At 34.0% G+C, this 21024-nt stretch overlaps 2 protein-coding genes across 3 annotated transcripts in view; one reads left to right on the top strand and one right to left on the bottom strand.

The window, feature by feature from the left end:
- The window catches only part of PRKN (parkin RBR E3 ubiquitin protein ligase), a 782243-nt gene extending 776125 nt beyond the window's left edge, over window positions 1-6118 (bottom strand). For both annotated transcript variants that reach the window (XM_064648967.1, XM_064648968.1), the window contains exon 1: window positions 6009-6118. The gene's annotated coding sequence lies outside the window, so the exon portion shown is untranslated. The remainder of the gene's footprint in view (window positions 1-6008) is intronic.
- The window catches only part of PACRG (parkin coregulated), a 179512-nt gene continuing 164516 nt past the window's right edge, over window positions 6029-21024 (top strand). The window contains exon 1 of the mRNA XM_064648982.1: window positions 6029-6143. The gene's annotated coding sequence lies outside the window, so the exon portion shown is untranslated. The remainder of the gene's footprint in view (window positions 6144-21024) is intronic.

Below are 21024 nucleotides of genomic sequence, written 5' to 3'. Positions count from 1 at the left end.
TCATGAAATATTTTTTGTGAGGAAAAAATGTAAAAGGCTCAGGTTGGTTTCCAGTCTACCTGTACAGATCTTGGGAAACAAAAAAATGGAAATTATTTCTTTCCTCCCAGTTGTCACCTAAATGCATTAACCTGGGTTAATCAATTAAAGATGTGTCTTTAACCGTTAAATTTGATTACAATGTCACTTTTTTTTATATTAATTTTTGTTATATAACAACAATCCAATTTCTGTCTGGCTTAAACTGCTTAAGTTAGTGTTAGCTTTCACAAAGATCACCAGTTGTCTTATGCAGGCAAGTGTTTATGTCCCTAAGTATGCATAGAGTTTGACATTCAGTTAGAGTATGTAGAAAATTCAGTCTTCAAACAATAACTGTTTAAACCCGGCTTCAAATAATTTTTTTTAGTCAGTTTCCTAATGTGCCATCACTGAAAAATCTAAGAATGCAACCTCATACAATGATTTTAAATGCCTGTGAGTCAATGAAAGAAATATGGTCTTTCTCTGTTTTTTTTGCTTATTGGCTTGTATCTTTTATCTTGTCACATAGTTCAATGGCATAGAATTACAATAAATTATTTTTGCAATTATCAAACTCTTCAACTTCTTTTTGGCATTTAACAAACCTCAGAAGTTGTTTATTGCTTCATATACTTTGCCATCATGAATATTAGCCTTTAATTAACTGGAACACTAATTTTAATCTTTCTAGTTATTTTGCAACAAAATATTTTTGTTAGGTTGAAGAAGATAGTATTTGTTACTGTTTTTCCAATAAATGGAATACTTTCAGAATGACCTTTTTGTCAGTAATTACAATAATATGAAATGTAAGAAGACAAAGCTCATTATCACATAGGAAAGCACTGTGTGATTACTTTTTGTGTATTTCACTTGTCAACATAAAATCACAGAGGAGCCTCAGCTGAGAGAAACTTATAGAGATCATCTAGTTCAGGTCTCCGTTGAAAGATGGGTCATTAATTTGTCTTTTTCAGATCCTTGCCAGGCCAAATCAAATATTTTCAAGGAGATTCCACCACTTCTCTGAGCAACCTATTCCAGTGTTTTCTTTTTGTCTGATGGTTCTTCTGTTGTATCCAGACACAATTTCTCTTGAAGTAATTTGCACTCATTGCCTCTTGCTCTGTGCATCCTTCTGAAGACAATATACATCCATCTTCTCTATATCTTCTGAGTGTTAGAAGACTGTGGTTAGATCCTCCCCTAAGCCTTCTCTTCTCTGGACTAAACACATCCAATTTCTCGAACTTTCTGTCAAGACTTTCTGTCCAGACTCCTAATGTTCTTCACAGTCCTCTGCTAGACATGGACTGGTAGGACTACAACTGGACACAATGTTCCAGATGTGCCCTTATTGATACAATCCAGGGCTCATTCTGCATTCATTGCTGCAAAGACTGCTAGCTCAAGTTCAGTGCTTCCCATGCGAATCCCCAGGTCCCTTTCAGCAAAGCTACAGCCCAGCTATTCAGATCCCACCCAGCTTGTACTGCTGTTTGGAATTTTTCGATCTCATGTGCAAGACATTACATTTATGCAAATCTTGTTGGACTGGTCTTCTAATCTGTGAATGCCTGTCTGCGTGATGGCTGTTTCTTCTCCTTTCAATTTGGTATGATCCACAGACTTTCAAAGCAAGCATTCAGTTCTATCATCCACCTCCGTTATAGAGATGTTGAAAAGTGTCAAACCCAATACCAGCCTCTAGGAACTCCCTTTGCAACTGCTCCCCAATGAGCCAGTGAAAGCATACTTAGTCTTGCCCTAAGAGTTCAAACTGTAACATTTCTTTAAGATTTTGAATAGCACATTTTATGTAAGCAGCTTGGTAAATAAGATTGCTTCAGCTCTCACCAGATCAGTAGGTATTATCCCTCTGGCTTCTACATTTGGAAATTAGGGACTAGTTTTGTCTTCAGAAACTGTCACATTACAGCTAGGAAGGTCCTAATGAGTTGTACATGGAGAATTAATAAATCTCCATGAAGAAAAGACCTTTTAAGAACCATCATTCAGCTGTTAGGAGAGACTGTTCAACAGTTTTCTACTGTGAGAAATATATCTTCTGTATGAAAAGCAAAAAAGAAGTAAATTTGACTTTGTTTTCTGGAGAACTTGACTAGCCTAGCGCTTTTGAGACAGCTTCTCACTCTGGATACTCTATTCCAGAATCTAACTGCTACATTTTTTATTACTTTTTAATAGCAATTAATCTGAATTCAAGACTGGCATTCCTGTATTGTGATAGGCTGCAAAGAGAAAACAAAAAGAAGTCTGGTCTCAAAATGGGCTACTTAAAATCTAAGTATAGGAAAATAAATACATAAACCAAAATACATTAGGATCAGGAATTAAAAAAAAAAAAAAAAAAAAAAAAAAAAGAGAAAATTGTACACATAAACTTTTCCTCAGACAGACTATGCATGACTAGAATGACCCAAAGAGATGTCTGCATTAGAGAACAGTGCTCAGAGTACCAAATATGATAGTGGTGGTCTCCTTAGTAATGAAGATAGAACAGAAAAGAAACTGTTTGCAAAAGGTAGACAGTACTAGCTCAGTGCAGTCACTCTAGTGAATGTCTCAGATGCCAATAAAAGGAACAAGTTGTCTCCATGGAATAAACTTAAAGCAGAGCAACAGTACTCTTCAGTCATGCAAGATACCATATCTTCAATGCAGGGACAGTGCCACTGTCTTCCTGATCACTGATATTTCTTTCTTCTAGACAGATGTTAGTCTCATTCCTGTGTAGATAATTTCATTCCTTTGAAGTCAGTTGCTCTTCCTGGTATTTAAAGGTCTCTATGCCTATTGCAGACCAATCTGACAAGAAAAGCATCTTAAAGACAAAGGGAAAAACAATATCTCTTTCTTAAGACTATTTTCAAGCATGTGTTAAGCTGCTATTTCTCTAGCTATACATACTGCTTCAGTAGTCATATAGTACCAGATGTGTTGGATGGGTAAGAAAGTCCATGAAATGGAGACAATAATTACATGTAATATTGAAATTAGGGAAATGATGATAAATGAAAGTTACTAATGGAACTTCTAAGAAGTGGTTTTAAGGCTAACCTTATTTAATATTTTCATTTTAAAAAATCATGATTGTATAATGAAATTTAGAGTTGACATAATGTTTGGAGTTCATATTAAAACAGATGAAGATCATAGTGTTACACAGATAGAAGTGGAAGCCCTTGAGAATTGGTATAATAGAAATGGAATTAAATATATTAGTACAAAGTACAACATAATGCACTTAAAACTAATGACAAGAAATTATGTTATTAGCATAGAGCTCATCAACTGGAAAAGATAGTTCCTGGAGCAGTTAATCAGTGTATATCATGTAACCAATGAGATGCCAGTGTGATGTGGCTATGAGAGACTAAATGTAAGGCTAGTAGATCTACCAGACTGACTGTATCATGTGAAAAGATAATATTATATAAATAGAAATGGTACTTCTGATCACTGACAATAAGGATTTAGTCAACCTGAATAGATTTATTTTTCATCAACTTTTCCAGTCATAGCTTGAATGTACAGAAACTTGTAGTATTTCCTACACTGACTTTTGGCAAAGAGTTCCAGAAATCCACTGTTTGCTGCATGAATACTTAACTACTTTTGTTTGTTGCAAACTTCTTACTGACTAGATTTTTTTTATATCCCATGCTTTTACTGAAGGAGATGGTGGAAAATCTGTCCTTATTCATTTTCTCTGTAATGTCTTGATTGTATAGTTCTTTATTTTATTCCTCCTTAGTAATCTTTTCCCAGTTTATTCTGTTCTTGTAAAAGCAATTCCATACCCTCAGTCATTATCTTTTTCTGAACCTTTTCTAATTCTACTATATCTTTTTTGAGATTTTTTTTTTTTTGAGAATTGTAGGCATACTACCTAAGATGGGGTTTCTAACCATCTTGTAAGGACAATGCACAATGGGTTTGATAACCAAGGTACTTTTAGTCCTTCTAGCATCTTTGTTCCTGAATAAAGAACTGGAAGAAGTTGAAATTACATAAGCATATTTTCTAGAAAAGTCATTAAGTTGCGTTAGGAAAAGGGTCATAGTAAATTTACTAACATAAGTTGGAAGAATAAAACATTTTGTATCAGATAAGATGCAATTTGGGATTGCATTAACAACCTCTAATTATGAGAGTCTGAGAGAAATAATTCAGATTGTATCTCGTAGTCAAGACAACATATTCTTTATCAATAACGTAAGTTAAAATTTAATATAACAGGGACTTCTAATACTGTACTGAAAATAAAGTTTTAAAGGCTGTGTGAAGGACCTGTTTATGAAAAATACACAAAAAGAACAGAAGTGCTTTTCTAGTGGCCTCAAATGCTCAGTGACTCATAGACTTCTCTGAAATGAAAAAACAAACAAACAAAAGACCAAAAAACCAAGTGAACGTACTTAGACTAGTGGCATAGAAAAAATTGTTCCTCTGCAGAAGAATAAGTTTTGTTTGCATTGGATAGAAATGCTTTTCTTGGAGTATTACCCTCAACTGCTGCAGAATGCGTTTACTAAGCAAAGTTACAGCTGTGCATATCAAATCTATTTGCACTGGACATGATCTATCAGGGACAGCAATATGCAACAATAGGTCACAGTTTAGTAACACTAATGTAAGCTATTTTTAGGAAAATACAGTGTAGTTTTATTATTAGCGGACCCTTCTACTTCAGCTCGTGGAAAATGATGTCAAAATACTTTGGAGGAAAAAAGTGCCAAGTCAAATTTAGATCTGTAGTTAGCTGAGTTAAATTACAGAATAGCAGAAATGAAACGAAGGATGTTACATGTTTGCATTCTGTTCACTGGAAAGCTGAATGTCTGTACTGCTAGAAACTAATATAAGGGCCACTGAAGACAGAGAAACAAATAGAACAATACAAAATACTAGATCTGATTTATGATCCTTGAAGCTCTCACCTTTTTTTGAAACTTATGCATTCTGTATTATAAAAGGTAGCAAGTTATAAAAGCATTTTTGACAAAAGAGATATGCAGAGAACTGTAGAAAGTCTGTATTCCAGATGTACAGCTATAGAGTTTCTCAGGAAAGAATCAGTTGTCAAGGACATTTGAGATTAGTTTAACTCTTAGACTCTCTTAGACTCTTTTAGCATTTGAGATTAGCTTTGTTAATTTTCTTAGACAATAGATTTCTTATAAGTACTTGAAATTCTGTTATCTTAGTGTCAATTGTTAGTTGCTGTTATTACCATATTTGTCTGAGAAAAAGATTCCAGTGTGAGCATTTTGGAATTGGACTGTCATTCAACCTATGCAATATGCTAAACCAGCAATAACTCAGATAAGGAACTAAGTGGAGCTAAATCAAATTTCCTCACAGGCAGAGGGGAGAGGTCTGAGAGAAGACCTTCATTCTTTCCAGTGCTTCAGCCATAAATACTGAAGGACTGGGAGTCATATCAAAGCCAAATCCATAGCATCTGGGGAAGGGATTTGCTAAAGGAGATCACCTAATCTCATTACCTAATGACTAGGGAAAGACAGTGGAAGGTGTGGACAGTAATATTAGGTGGAAATCAAATCAAATTAGTTCTAGAAAGAAGCAAACATAAAAAGGAGAAATACTTAATTTTCCAACAACTTCTACTACAGAATGTCAATACCTTCATGGTGTTTTAATCCTGCTTAAAAGTGCTGTGGTAATGGAGAGATCTGCTTCGAAATATAATCAGTTCTTATGGGACAATCTGAAATTGGCAACAAAAAAACCAATTGACAAAATCTGTAGATCACTAGCAAAATGTACTTTACACATGAAGTGACATGTAAAGAAGAAAGCAAACTATAATTTCGGAGATCAGTGTTATTCTTTCATATCTATTTCTATTTAAGCCATGTAAATTAGACTTTTTCTAAAAATATATTACCACTAAACTATGGGTTTTTTTCTTGTTTTGTTTGTGGGGTTTTTTTAAGGTAAGAGGCCCCCCACTTGCAGGATCACAAAAAGAAAGACCAGCAAAGCCCACGGCATTTCGCAAGTTTTATGACAGAGGAGACTTTCCAATTGCCGTTGAACATGATACGATAGCAAACAAAATCGCCTGGAAGGTAAGTCATGGCACAGCTGTGACAGCCAGCTGAGCTTATTGAAGTGACATCTCTCATTGTCAAACAAAGTTAGCTTGCAAGTAAATACACTGAAATAATTTCTTAGCAAATGGAAGATGGTGGGAAAGTCATTAGAGAAAGGCCCCTGAGTCAGCTGTCTGCCTTGGCTAACAATTAAATTATATGCTGCAAAAAGGAAGATGACAGAGTTGCTTTGCCTTAGAGAATTGTCTCCTGCCCAATTCATCTCTATTTTTATGAGGACCTGGCAATGCAGCCTGTTTCAGGCAGTCCATCAAATGATGGAAGTGGCTGGATACAGTGAGCAGCAGCCATTTATCTCCCACAAATTTCACCTTCCTGCAGGACACTTCCAAATAGAAGCTTTAATTACCTAAATGGATAGGTCAAGATTGCCTGCTCCCTGAAAATGCAGAGCAGAATACAAACTAAGGCAGATTCTCATTCCACGGCCGTACTCGGTCTACAGCATATGTCAGACAGCGTAATCGCTGTCATACGTGCCTCTGTTACAGGCTGACCTCCACTGCTGAAACCATTACAGCTCCGACATTTCTCTGACAAAAGGTTAATTGGCTTCAAAATAAATGTATCGCCTAATGACTCCATTCTAATGCAGCTGTGTTTCTCTCTAAAAGGCTTAGCGGTGTTATTTGTAAAACTTGCCAATCTTCTAAGTAACTACCGCAGACTTTTAAATTTAATTTAAAAAATGAATGCTGATCTTTAACCTGCTCCTACTATTTAATTATTTTGGTTATCATGAATTACTGTATTTTTTTGTCTTATTTATTGGACTACGATAAGATTTTGCTGGAAGCAGCGATAGTTACAGAAAATGAACACGATATGCATGAACAAAGTATATCAGATTTGTAGAATGTTATAAATTGTTCATTTCAAGAACATGATACCAATTTTAAATGTATAGCTATGTTAGTCAACACTAAAAGGGGGGATTTTGCAATTTTATAACGGATTCTACCTGTAATGAAGCCAACAGGATTAGTCCTATAGTGTGGTAAGTGGTACTATATTTGATATTAACTAGATTTTTAAGGTAGCTTTTTCACTTATTGAAGTAGTGAAGAGAGATTTGTGCTACCATTTTGTTACCTATATAGCAGTGTTGAATCAGCACAAGGAACAATTAATAGTTCTTGCACCAATGGGAATCTCTATCCCACAAGACTTTATCTATGATCAAAATGAGATTCCAGTGCAATTGGGCTTTAGGCAACACTAGAAATTCCCTTACTGGACTAAAACTCACAGGCTTACAAGACAGGTCTGCACTCTGATCTTTCATCACCAGGTGATCACCCAAAGATGATCTTCAAGCAACTGCAAAAAAATCTGCACAATTTAGTTTTTATCTTGAGGCTTTATAATTTCTAATTTCTCAAAATCAGACTGTGAGGTACAGAAAAATTACCTCATTTTAATGGCGTTTTGATGCATGTATTTCCCTCATAAGGACTGGCATTCCACTAGATGATGCTAGTGACTGCTTAGTTGACTTAGGACATGAGGAAATGGAATGAAGCTATGTAAGAAGTTCAGATGGTACATTAGGAAAAGGTTTTTCCCTAAGAGGGTGTCACTGGAACAGATTCCCCAGGGAAATGATCGTAGTAACAAGCCTATCAGTTTCTGGACAAAGCTCTTAGTCATATTTAGGTAGTTCTGTGAGGAGCAAGGAGTTGGATTCGATAATCCGTATGGGTCACTTCCAGCTTCCTAATTTGTTATCTACAAGCCTTCCAACCATAGACGAATGTCTAGAGTAAGTGTTATATTCCTTTATCTGACCGTTTGAGTTGTTTGAAAACATACTACCATAAACAGTCACAATGGCAGAGTCTCTAGTCAAAGATCCAGTGTGTATTTATTCTTAACAACATTTGCAGTTTTACAGATCTAATGTACACCTACCACAGTAAAACACTGGCATTTACCTAGTGCAATGTAGGACTGAGGTGTCATGCAACAGGGTTTTTTTGCTATTTCCTTTCTTTTGAAACAAATTATTGGACTTCAGCATGGGTTCGAGAAGGCAGCACAGTAGCAGAGTATTCCATTCGTACATTAGCACAGCCAGGTCAAACCTTATTTCCCTTATTCCATGCCACTTGATTTAGTCAAAAGTCAATCCAGACTGAGTTCTGTGGCAGGTACTTAAGAAAACAATACTGAAGTAGTAGAGTTACTTGAGATTTTTGTTTAGTTTGACATGCAACCATCATAGACTGTTGTGCAGTTTAAGTAGAGGAAGCAGGCAAATGAGAGTTTTCTAGTTCAAAGATTACATTAGATAGCTTCTAAAGTCTTATAGGCTGCCCAGTGCTGCAAAAGGGTGAGAATGTTGTTCATCACTAGCTAATATTTAAAGGTATAGATAAATTAAGGTCTGTATTTTCTGTTATTAGGACATGCATATCCAACAGACATCTAATGGCTAATTTTGATCAGTTCATCGTATTTAATTGTAAATCTAATTAAATAAGTAAATTTTTTGCAAATATATTTTACTCAATACTGCTTAAATTCATGACAGTGAAAAGATATTTTGCTAATGAAATGTGCCTTGGCAAAATGTCCTGTAAAAGGTTGGCTGAACTATACTTATTTGCAGATGAAATAAATGGTAACAGTGATATTTTAATCCTACTATAATTGCACAATATCAATATTTTATTTTGAGAGGGCTTTTTTTCTCTGTTTAGTTGTTATGTATATCATGCTTCATTTCACTCTTGTTAGTTTGTCTACCAAGTGGTGCATGAGAGAAAATGCAAGAGAGTCTCAGAAACCTGATTTTTTCTGATAAAAGAAAATACCACGGGATTTTGTTCTTTCCTGCAAAATACACTGCTGTTTTTTATTTGCTTCTTTGTTTTTTATAATTACTGAAACAAAACCATAACTATCAGACATTAAAGTTTTTGTTTGAAAACACTTTGAATTCTTGTTCACTTTATTGTAATTCTGCAGACAGAATACAGTCAGTTTTAAGCTACAACAGGAGAATCTAAAATGGTTTAATATCCATGAATTGTGTTAATATGTACCAAAAAATATGCACAAATGATCCTTGATATTGTGACAGTTCTGCATACACCTAATTTTAAATTAAGCCCATGATTAATTTCCTGTAAGAGCTGACCACATATAACTATGGTTGTAGACCTAAATAAAATATAAACTTAAACTTAAGGAACAACACAGAACTATTTCTGAATAATTGCATGTGTTGAATGTTTAATTATAAAATAATAGTACTTTGTTGTTGTTTAGCTTAGTTATTTCCAAAATAATTTCTAGATTTATAAAGAGACATTTTTACTCCAATTTAATCCTAAGCATAGACAAGATTAAACTGTGCAGATAAACTATGGTGTTTACCTTGGTGCCTTTTCTCAAAAGAAAAAAAAGAGACCAAAGCAAATTGGATGTCACTACAAGACCATTATAGCAAGATATGTGTTCTGTGTTAATTCTCAGTTTTTAAGTTTAGGCAGATATCTCTTAGAATATTTCTGTAATTCTGGTTGGTAAGTTTTACTATTGTTAAAAGTTCAAATACACCTGTTTCAACCTAATGGAAGAAAATATATGAAAATATATATTTACAACATATTATATACAAGAATGGGAAATCAAACCTAGTTTTAAGGAATAGCATCCAGAGGAAAAGAAAAAGGATTAAAAAAACTCTGATAATACCAAGCTAAAATTATGTGGTACTAGAGGCTATAATCACATATATTTCTAAAAGAGGGAGACATGATTGTCTTGGTGTTCCCAATTTTTGTTTTCAAAACTGGAAAAAAGTTTTCCTTTTGTCATTTTCAAAAGGTGAATATAGACAATGATTTGTTAATTATGTCTATGAAAAAACCCCGACCTTTTTTCTAGCTCAGTACACAACTTTCTGGTTTTTATTGCAATTAAAGTGAAAAAATCATTACAAAATTAATTCAAGACTTTTCATCTCCATTCAAGGATGTTCTAGCAGTCGGTGAAGTCTTTGCTAAATGGCATATACTCTGTAATATTTTAATATCAAATTGGAAGCCTTTGTTTTTATCCTTCCTCCGTGATCGTGCATAGAGGTCTCTATATATCTGTGCTTTAAAATTACTGCAAATATATAATGCTTATTTTTTTTTATAAAGCAGTAGTTTTTGAGATCTAGAAATAAACAATTTCTTTGGTTATTTAATGAATGTATGAAGGTCTTTCCAAATATGAAGCACTCGGTTTTGTCCACTAGCAGAGAATGAATAATAATGGTAGGGTTTGAAAATGTGTATCAAACATGAAACTTTGGAACATAAATTGTTATTAATTTAGAGTTAGATAACATTAGAAAGTGATTTTTTGGACAAAGAATGTGTTAAAATATTTATAAGCTCTGTGACTACTTTACCACAGTTTTTTTCATCTTATGTATATCACAATTTTCTTTCAAAGTGTAGTAATACTGTCTTTTGCACAATCTCATACCAAGCTATGAATAATAAAAGCTCATAGTTCAGGTCTGAAAAGCACTTCCATTTTTAAATATACGATACTGAATTAAAAAAGGTCAGAATGCAATTAAACCTTTGACTAAGAAAGTTGATAACACTAAGAAAGTATTTCTGAATTATTAAGAATGTGTTTGAAATGCAGTCTCTCTGTATCACACAGAAAGTCATCAGAATGTTTGAAAAATTATTTTTTAGGGAGTGGAGTTAATTATGAGAATCATTATGCAGAGGTAAAAGAAACTTCCATTCTTCAAAAGAATTTTAGCAATTCCAGGGAAATGAAAACCAAATTCAGAAACGCAAACTTGTCAAGCAAAATATCAGCATTGAACATGATTTCTATCTTTTAGAGTTTATGCTGTTTTTCCAGAATAGCTGTGTTCACTAAAGATGTGACTTTTACCATTTTAATTTTAATTTCTCTTCAACTCCTCTTTCCTACGCAGTTTATTTTTTTTTCAGGAACTAGTATAAGCTATAGTAGCAAAATTACTTCTTGCTGATAGTAAATAAATGCAGTGGTGAAAAAAAGTGGTTTGCCTTTAACATAATGAATTTGGAATGTGTGCACATTTTTTACCTTATGCAGACTCTTGAAGGTTGCTTTTAGTAGTAGGGACTACAGATAATTGGAACATGCCACAGAACTACAATTTTTGTTAGCAACTCTCATTCTTCACTTGGTTTTATCAGTGTGCTGTATACTAGTTTATATAGAATTCAGAACTGCTATGAGTAAGCTGTTACCTATATACCAAGTTTTCTGTTGCAAAGCTTTCAAGTAATGTCTTCGTATTTTTCATTTTTGTGACATTGTCTTGGCATTAAGACACATGAATAAACACCGTAACTTATTCGCTGTGCAGTATCAAGTAAACTTAGGTAACACTTTCCAAAGTTCAAATCCCCAAACAAATTAAAACTAACTGGAGGGAGCTCATTTACCCTGCAGAATGACCCCATTATTACACTGTTGTCTTGCAATTCATGTACTTCAAGATGTAATTCAAGAAGTTGAGGGGTTTTAATAGCTTACTGCCATCATAAGGGGAAGGTCTAACTTTCCTTCACCTCTTCTGCTCTCTATTTCTAAGGCATACTTGACACTGGCACTGACGCTTATCAGAGTCCTCTGTGACTAAATTTATGTTACTAACTCAGAAAAGAAGGTAGGCATGTTTTTTCTTGATTAGCAAAATGTTCATCGTCCTGAGAACTTTGATTACAAGACTGTCCATGGGTGCTAATGCTGTGTGTTGGTGAAGAAGAGAGAAATAGTAGTGAAGTACAATGAAGAATGTGACAGAGTTGAAGAATTTTTTTCTTTCAACAGCAATGAACTGCTAGTTTAGTTTAGCTGCCCATGGAATTGCAGCCTCAGATATCTGTAAGCAAAGAGAAGAAACTACCTATGCAAAATAATACTTTTTAAAAGCTTATTTTCAGATATAGACCTATTTTTTCTGCTTCCATTCTTTGTTAAATCATATTTAATATCTTCTTAATAAAAGATATTTAGAGAACACTGTAAGAAAACTTGTAAATCCCCCAGAAGTGTTGTCACACAGAATGGAAGCTTTTTAAAATATTACATAGAAAGAGAAGGAGTCATGTATCATGCTTAGGCACAGTGGGTGCAGCACAGAGTGATGTTGGTTTATATTTTATTTAATGTCTTCATTAGTGTTTTAAGAATAATTCAGTTTTCTTCTGCGATCGACCTCTGTGTATCTTTCCCAAAGGACTCCTTTTTTAAAATCCTTAAAAGCCTGTATCCAATACAAGTGTGTTGATATAACAGAAGATTGTAGTGTGGATTCAAGAGAAGGCAACTGAAAGCAAGAGTTTCTTAAGCCAGAAATTACACATAATAACTTTGAGAAACTAGAAGTATGAGCTGAGGTAAAGAAATGAAGTCTTAGAAAAACAAATTCTAAATGCTGCCTGTGGAAAAAAAGACCACAGTATATTAACAGATACAATGTAAAGGAATAGTTTGGAAAATAATCATTTTTTTTTAAAGGGCAGTAAAAATCTCCATTTTCTATGGAGACAATAATAAAACAAAACTGTATAGCATGGTAGCAAGAAAGAGGTATTCAGTTTTAAACTAAAAATGTAGCTCAGTTGCATCATTTTAAATCAGAAATCATCAATAATCTATATACTATGGCTTCCTGAAGGAAGTACAAATAAATATGGTTCATAAACAGTTTTGTATAGACAAATGTCATTCACCATGCTTTGTGACTATGATACCACTGCCCAACTAATCACTATCAAAAATGTCTTCGCTGATGTGCAAGTGGCTTTATTTCTCAGAGATTTTTAGAAATCAGAAGTCGATTCTAGTTTCAGTTTTTTAACTGCATAATACTAAAAAATAGGCACATCTTAATGACTATGACTTGGTTTTCATTTACATGAAAACTCCTTTAAATCTCTTAAGCAATGTTGTGTAGGTATTACACTTACACCCACTCTATGACCTTAGGTCATACAAAGAGAGAATAAATGCAATATGTTATCTAGCAAATAAAACAACAAAATTCCTATTGACTGCAGTAGAATGGGATCCTTTTTGCCAGATTTAAATGTTATCCATTATCTTATCCCTTTTTCTCCTTATGATATTACAAATTTTCCTACAATCTCTTAGGTTTTTGGTTGATAATGCTACAGTCATAGCATCATAGAATCATGGAATCATAAAAATCTAGGTTGGAAGGGGACCTCAAGGATCATCTTGTCCAACCTTTCTTGGTAAAACCATGGCCTAGACAGGATGACCCAGCAGCCTGTCCAGCCATAAATTATAAAGGCTCAGACAATTGGGATTGTTTAGCCTGGAAAAGAGGAGGCTTCAAATGACCTAATTTCAGCCTTCCTATACCTGAAGGGAGCCTACAAGAGAGATGGAGAAGGACTATACAAGGGCATGTAGTGTCAGGACAAGGGAGAATGAGTTTAAACTGAAAGAGAGTAGGTTTAGGTTAAATACTAGGAAAAATTCTTTACTGTGTGGGTGATGAGGCACTGGAACGGATTGCCCAGGGAAGTTGTGGATACCCCATCCCTGAAAGTGTTCAAGGCCAGGCTGGATGAGGCTTTGAAGATGTCTCTGCCCATGGCAGGGGGCTTGGAACTAGATGATCTTTAAGGTCCCTTACAACCCAAACCATTATATGATTCTATGATAATATCCCAAGTTATGAAGGTTCCTGAACTTATTATCATCCTTTTAATAACTGCTGATTTAAATTTCTCTCTTACATTTAAGAAAGTGTTAGTTTGGATCTAATTACATTTATATTTATCAATGTGAAAACTTTATATTCAATAGGGTTTAGTTTTTTATTGTGGTTTTTTTGGTTTTTTTTTTCAAAAATCACTAGTTATATAGTTTAACCATTTTTCATTTGTAACTGAAATAGGGTACCAAACTAATACCCTTCAATTAAGGCAACATTTTTTAAGTTGTTGAGTAACTCTGGGTGCTTCCAGTTTCCATTCTGTGATACGTATGGTCACAGAAAGTATTGAAACAACAGGTTTCTCAAGTTTGAAATTTCTACACTGATTTGATCCCACCACTAAGTAACACTAATTTCAAATGAATTTATTCTATTTATTTATGGCCCTGAAATATGAGGTTTTTGTGGGCTCACTACTTTTAATACTAATTTACAAATCATTATGACTTTACTGTCATAAAGTGAAGTTCCTTTTCACATCTGAAGAGGAGATGTCTTTGCAGGTCTTAGAAGAAATGTGACATGTTAGAGAATAAAAAAGAATCTTATCAAAATGCTACTGCAAAACACTGAAGCAAAAGGCTATATTTTTATGAAATCCCATAAAAATCAGTATAACTATTTCAGAACTTATCAACATTCTTGTTGGTTGTTTTTAGTTTCTACATTTAAACTAATATTTCTGGTGAAACACTGAGTTATGTGACATTATGTGTTAGAGGTTTCCCAGTGCAATCTCTTCTTTCTTACCACTTGTGGCTCACAAAAATGTAATTTTTTCTAGAGTTAGGTTTTGTACAGTCCTTTAGTCCTTTTCATTTCTTTCATATTTATAATTTAAGAATTTAATGAAATGTCTCTTTTCTCCATGCTCAGAAAACATGTCATATTTTTTTAAATTATGACACGTTTGTTTAACAGCTGAATATTATGTTTCCCTTAAAAAGTAAAAGATGTGTTCCTACAAATGTCTGAGATCTCCTTTCTTTTAACAACATCAATGTTGCATCTGGGGACTCCAGTTGAGATGGAGTCTAAAACAGCCTTGAAAAGTTTACCTGATTCCTATAGTACAGAGCAGCCATATTTCATTCATTAATTCCTCTGTGGCTAATTAATAGTTGCAACTTATCCCAGGATTCTAGAAAACGGTAATATTGTGGCAGTTAATTTACTGTTACTTTTTCTCTGAATACACAATTAAAGTCATTCCTTTATGTGATGTAAATTGCCATCTCCTGAAAGCGTATGGAATGAAAACCCAGCCATGTATCAGAAATAACTTTAATTTAAATTTGCTAAATGACCTCTGAAAGCTAGATGAAAGATTTTCTGCTGAATGGGCTGGTATCCCCTGCCTGCATAATTTATGTGAGAAATTAGTGCGAATGGTTCACTTTTATGGAGCAGTGCTGCTTGTAGCAAGACTGCAGAAACAATTTTCCCCCAAGCCTCCATCTGTTCTTCAAACCAGGGCATATGCCATCTCATCGAGCTTGAAAGTTAACTGATTTATAACTCCTGAAAAGTGCAGAGATTGAAAAGAAAGGTCGACTGAAGCTATGTGATAATGATTTGCTAAGTAGTTGGATAAAGACAATTCACATTACTGTGGACCCCAGAGGACACGAGTGATGTTGGAAGCTTTGGGTATTGGTAGATTGACATGTAGGACAAAACCAAATTGCTCCTCCTTCTTCAGTTAAGCAGATCTCTCTCTTGTTAAAGATGGAAACTTTTTAGAAAGTAAGTAGGTAATATAGCCAAAACATCTTGTTATACTGTGTTTCAGGCAGAATAAGCTTTTTTTATCTACGCAGGTTGCCATCTAGAATACCAGGACTTGTTTCACTTTGAGCTACAAGCAGAAACATCTGTCTTTAAAAGTGCATCTTATTGGTTTGTCAGAAAGTTTTGTTCAGTGCCACAAACATAGCACTGATGAATTTTCTCTGTCTACCTTGAAGGTGATTTCTGAGCCCTATCCCAATTAATGGATGGCTTGTTCTCTGTCCATTAGTTATCAGCCTTCTTCCTTTTACCCAAATATTGCAGAGTTCTCAGGCAAGTGACAAAACAAATGGAATTGACAAGATAAAAATCAATGTGTGTTTGATGTTTTCATTTCTAGTAGTCATATACTGTAACCGTTCTGCTTTGAGGCTCAGATACTGAATAATTTCTTCAACTACTTTTTCTTATCAATTCTGATTTTTTCATTTCAGGTTAAAAAACAGCATAGAGTTAAGTGTAGTTTTTATTTTAAAAAGAAATGTAGGAACAGTAGAGAATCTTTTACTATGAAAATTTGGGGCAGATTTTACCATGAAAAACACAAAGGTGCAGTACAAAAAGTACATTTAAATAATAGGAAGAATCATCCTCTACAGGTATGAACTTCTTGCTTGTTGGGGTATCTGTAGCATCTATAAGAAGAAAATGGCTTTGTAGTTCTCCACAATTGTGTGATGTTATGTAGCCATGGATATCCTGACCTAGCTCACATAGATGAATATACCTTCTGAACAACATAAAACTCAGTGAAGGAAAGCAGAGCAGTGCAGATTAACTGTCAGTTATTTCTGTTCTGTAATTTTAGGTCAGTACTGAACATGTGCTGGGTATTCAGGCACTGTATATGCTATTGACTAACTAAAGGTGATGAAAATGTAGAGCTAATAAACTGTGACAATTAAATACAAATTGTAAATATCTTATTTTACTAGAAGAGGGTTGAAGAGATGTGTTAGCAGTTATAATACAGCTTATAAAATTGTAAATTGTGTAAAGGAGAATGTGAGATGTTTAATAAAACTTTGCACTGTATGTCTATAGAATTAATAGAGAAAAGTTCATTATAACTGGAAACATATATTCTAAAAACATGTTCAACTAATGTCTATACTTAGGAAAGGTATAATGGTGGATGTCTGTTCTCATCAGTTTTGTAACAAACACTACATATTTTGTTACTCTTTATTGTTTCATTTTCATTGTCTACTATATATTAGGCGTGTGCATGGGAAAATTTATCTTTGTCAGTTCCATTTCATTTCCTATATTGCTTTCAAAGCATAAATGAATTCATCATCATTTCAGAGTCATTTTCTTATCACTAGTCTCGATTAACATTTCACGTCAAATTCGTGTTCACATCTACTATGCTACCAAGTTCTGATCTGAGCTAAGCTCTCATTCCTCACGTTGTTATTCTGCAAATTAATACTACTACTTTGCTTTTAATACTTATTTTTATGGTCCTTTTACTTTCTTCCGTGTTGGTTCTTTTATCTGTATTCCTCTTACTTAACTGAGAAGTTTGTCTTCATATTAAGTTGGTAATGAGGAGAGCTCAGCAGGATCTGGTTTAGGTAAAGAATGCCTTTTATATGTTTTTTTATGAGTAAACACATCCTCAGATAGAAACCACTTGGATTAAAATTCATGAAAACTTCCTAAAACAGCAAGACCTAAACTTTATGCTTCCTTTTTTTTTTTTTTTTCTTTCCCCAAATTCTCTCTTCCTTTGAAACTTATGGACAACTTGGTTCAAGAAAAATAAAAATTTGGCATGAAAGAAGTCTGTTCCTGCAAAGATGGAACTTCATGCCTTGTGATCAAACCCACTGAAGTAAAACTTTTGCTTACACTACATAGCAGTGGTGTGAGATGTACCTACCTCTAAAATGAGATTTACATTTGTTTGTTTTCAGTCATAATGATGTAACTTCTTTAAGAAGTGCTAGTTTCAAATTAATGTTATTGCATCTTTAAGACATTAAAGACCTTAAAAATTAACTCATTTTAAAATGTCTGACAAAATCTCCATTAAGGTGATTGAATTGTGGTTTTTTATGAAAAAAAAAATTGACTACTGAGTCTACATTTCAAACAGCACTGTGAATTTTTGACAGTAGTAGTAGCATGTGGTAGGTTAGCAGAGCAAAAATAAATTGTCTTAAATATTTAAATGAGATAGTTCCACTTGGCTTTCAGCTTTTGCACATTAACACTCAGGAAACAGACAATTGCAGGGAATTATAAAACCTGCAGTTTTTGTAACAGAATATGTGGGTTGCTAGTCCGCTCTGCTGTGGCTTCCTTCAACACCATGCAAAAAAATGTGTCTTTGGTTTTAAAGGAATACCAGCTACATAGTCTCCCTATAATGAAACAATCTAAATTGCTGTAGGACCTGGTAGAATTCTATGTTTAGAATATTAGAGTTGAAACCCCCAAAAACCTAACTGGCACATTAGACTTAAAAATAATTAATTTAAAACTCATGCATTGGAACTGATTTACTATGTTTTCAAATTAGTATTATATATGCAGGTAAATCCGTGCCTTATTTAAAGAATTATTACAAAAAGGCAGACAAATAATACCTTAGGAAATCACAAATGATGATCTTTAAAGAGATAAGAATATTCAGATGATAATTTCCTCATGCTATAAGGAGGTTAAAAAAGGGTGTTGCTTCCAGTTTAATCAAAACTTCAGTGTAAATGCAGATCTCTTTAGGAACATGACTTATATTGTAATGTAGTGAATCTTGTCTTATAATGAAGACTAAGTGCACTGAAGTACAGTTGTACTCTGAAAAAGTAACACAATCAATATTGCTGTTCTGTTCATATCCCAAGAAATTATGCTAGGGGCAGAAGCCAGTGGTTGTATGGATAAATACCTATATGAGCCTGTATAGTAACTGATGTTCACACTCTGTGCTTCTTATCTTGTCCTTTCAGACTCTTAAAAAGTCCAGTTCAGGTGGGAGACACCTCCTTTGCCTGGCTATTTAATAACAGCACTGGAACCTTGCTGCTCTTACTATTCCTAGGCTGGTAGACAGGGGGCCCCAGATAAAGCTCATGTTTGAGGCAGGAACATTGTTTTTAACACAGCTCGGGCTGGAGTGTCAATTTTGCACTGGAACTCAGGTGAATTTCAGTTTTCTTTGATGCATCTCTTACCTTTTGTTTCCACTATGAGAAAGACAATTTGCATTATTAACTGAACTTAATATGAATTTTTTGCTTAATATGTTCACAGATCAGTTTATATCCTTGCTAACCAACCCCCCCCCCCAAAAGCCACATATTAACCAGGTGAAAACTGAGGTCCTTTGTATGTCTGTTCCAAAATCTAACTTTCTGTATCTGTGCAGCCATTTGGATGGAAACCTGAGCAACTACAAGTTGATAAAAAAGGGCATAGTATACGTAAGTTTGAGAGTTTGAATGCCATAGTTATTTAGACTATTTTACTCCTTTGGGAATTAAAGTAAACTTGCCTGTATAAAATTCTTGCTGCTGTAGAGTTCTCTTCTCAGGGATTGATTAATTTTGAGCTCAAATAATAGTTGCCAATTTTCTGATTTAGCTGGAAATTTGTACTTCAAGCTAGTGGTGAGGAAAGTTGCTTTTTTTTTCTTGTAGAATTATGAAGAAAGTTGCTTTTTTTTTCTTGCAGAATTATATCTGTAATTTGTGTCTTCTTTCTGCTTTACTAATATTCATTCCTTATGTATTTTGATGTTTTTCTGAAGAGATTGGAAAAACAGCTGTCTAAAACTCTGCAGTAACATCACTGAATTTGCCCTATTCTTTCTTGACAAACTCTAAGCAGCATATAGCCAGAGTCATGATACTACAAACCCTCCAAGATGGGAAAATAATTTAATCTTTTTTAGCTTGTTTATCTGATAAGGAAAAACCTTGATGTTTATTGAATTTATGCACGGGTTTTTATTAATTTTTTAACTCAAACTTATTCAAAGCATTCCTTTACAAGTTAAATCAGAAATGCTTAGCATATTATTTAGCCACATATTTATCATCAACTGTGATAAATTTGATAGATTATTTCATGAGATAGAAGGCCATAAAATTATCAAATTCAATCCAGCTACAACAGAAGTTCTTAAGTTATGTATAACAAGTATGGAAAGATGAAGTGAATACAACGTTTTGTTCACATAGCTCTTGCTATCAGTCTGTCAGAGATCTCTTGTCTCCAGAAATTCCTGATAAGAGAAAACAAGGTCATATTTATGCTTTCTTGTGTACACAGTTGCAGCTAATTAGGACAAGAAATCTGTTTGCTTTCAAGGGCACAGAAAGACAAACTTTTGTGGATTTACCGCCTCAGAAGGTGATTTAAACTATCTGACTGACTTTGCATGAAGTTGATTTGGAATGCTCAATAGAATAGAATAGAATAGAATAGAATAGAATAGAATAGAATAGAATAGAATAGAATAGAATAGAATAGAATAGAATAGAATAGAATAGAATAGAATAGAATAGAATAGAATAGAATAGAACAGAACAGAACAGAATAGAATATTTAAGTTGGAAGGGACATGCAATGATAATCCGCTGCCTGACCACTTCCTGATGCATTAGGTAGACATAGCTAGTAACCATTGGTAAGAACAATCAGTGAGAGCAGGAATTTCATATATATCTTTTCTCCAGGTAATTGTTTATTTATGCATTAAGGATGCTAGATCATTAATCTAGGTTTTTTAAAACATAACCTAATGTGGTGATACCATCTAATATGGTGACCATCAGATTATAATAATCCGTCAAAAAGTGACTTAATTTTTAGATATGCACTAGCTGTAGTCCAAAATTCCAGTTACTGGTTAGCATTGGGTTATTTGGTGAAAGTTTAAAGGTGGCAAATACACAGTGGGACTGCTAGAATTGCGATGTTTCTCTTAATCCTTTATTTTATCAAAGAGGTTTGCTGATAAAACCTAGAATGTAAAAGTGAGTTCTCTCTAAGAGTGAAGCATGTTTTCTCTGCTTTAATAATTAATTCTGTACCCATGTATATTTCATTATAAAGTAGCAGCCTTTTATACTGCTGTTACTTCTGTAAGGAAGTCAAAACTATTCCCCTGTCCTTACACAGCATAGGGGATAATGTGCACAAGCACATTAGAATGTTTTTTCTAAATTTTTATGTTTAAAACAATATATTCATATCAGCTAAGAAATGTCTTTGCTTATATCCACTTTCTCACCTGCAGATAATGAAATTGGTGGTTAAACAGGA

Source organism: Pseudopipra pipra, chromosome 3 (assembly GCF_036250125.1).
Source record: "Pseudopipra pipra isolate bDixPip1 chromosome 3, bDixPip1.hap1, whole genome shotgun sequence".
Classification (NCBI taxonomy): Eukaryota; Metazoa; Chordata; class Aves; order Passeriformes; family Pipridae; genus Pseudopipra; species Pseudopipra pipra.
The sequence above is the reverse complement of the archived record's forward strand: the minus strand, read 5'-3'. Positions and strand labels throughout refer to the sequence as shown.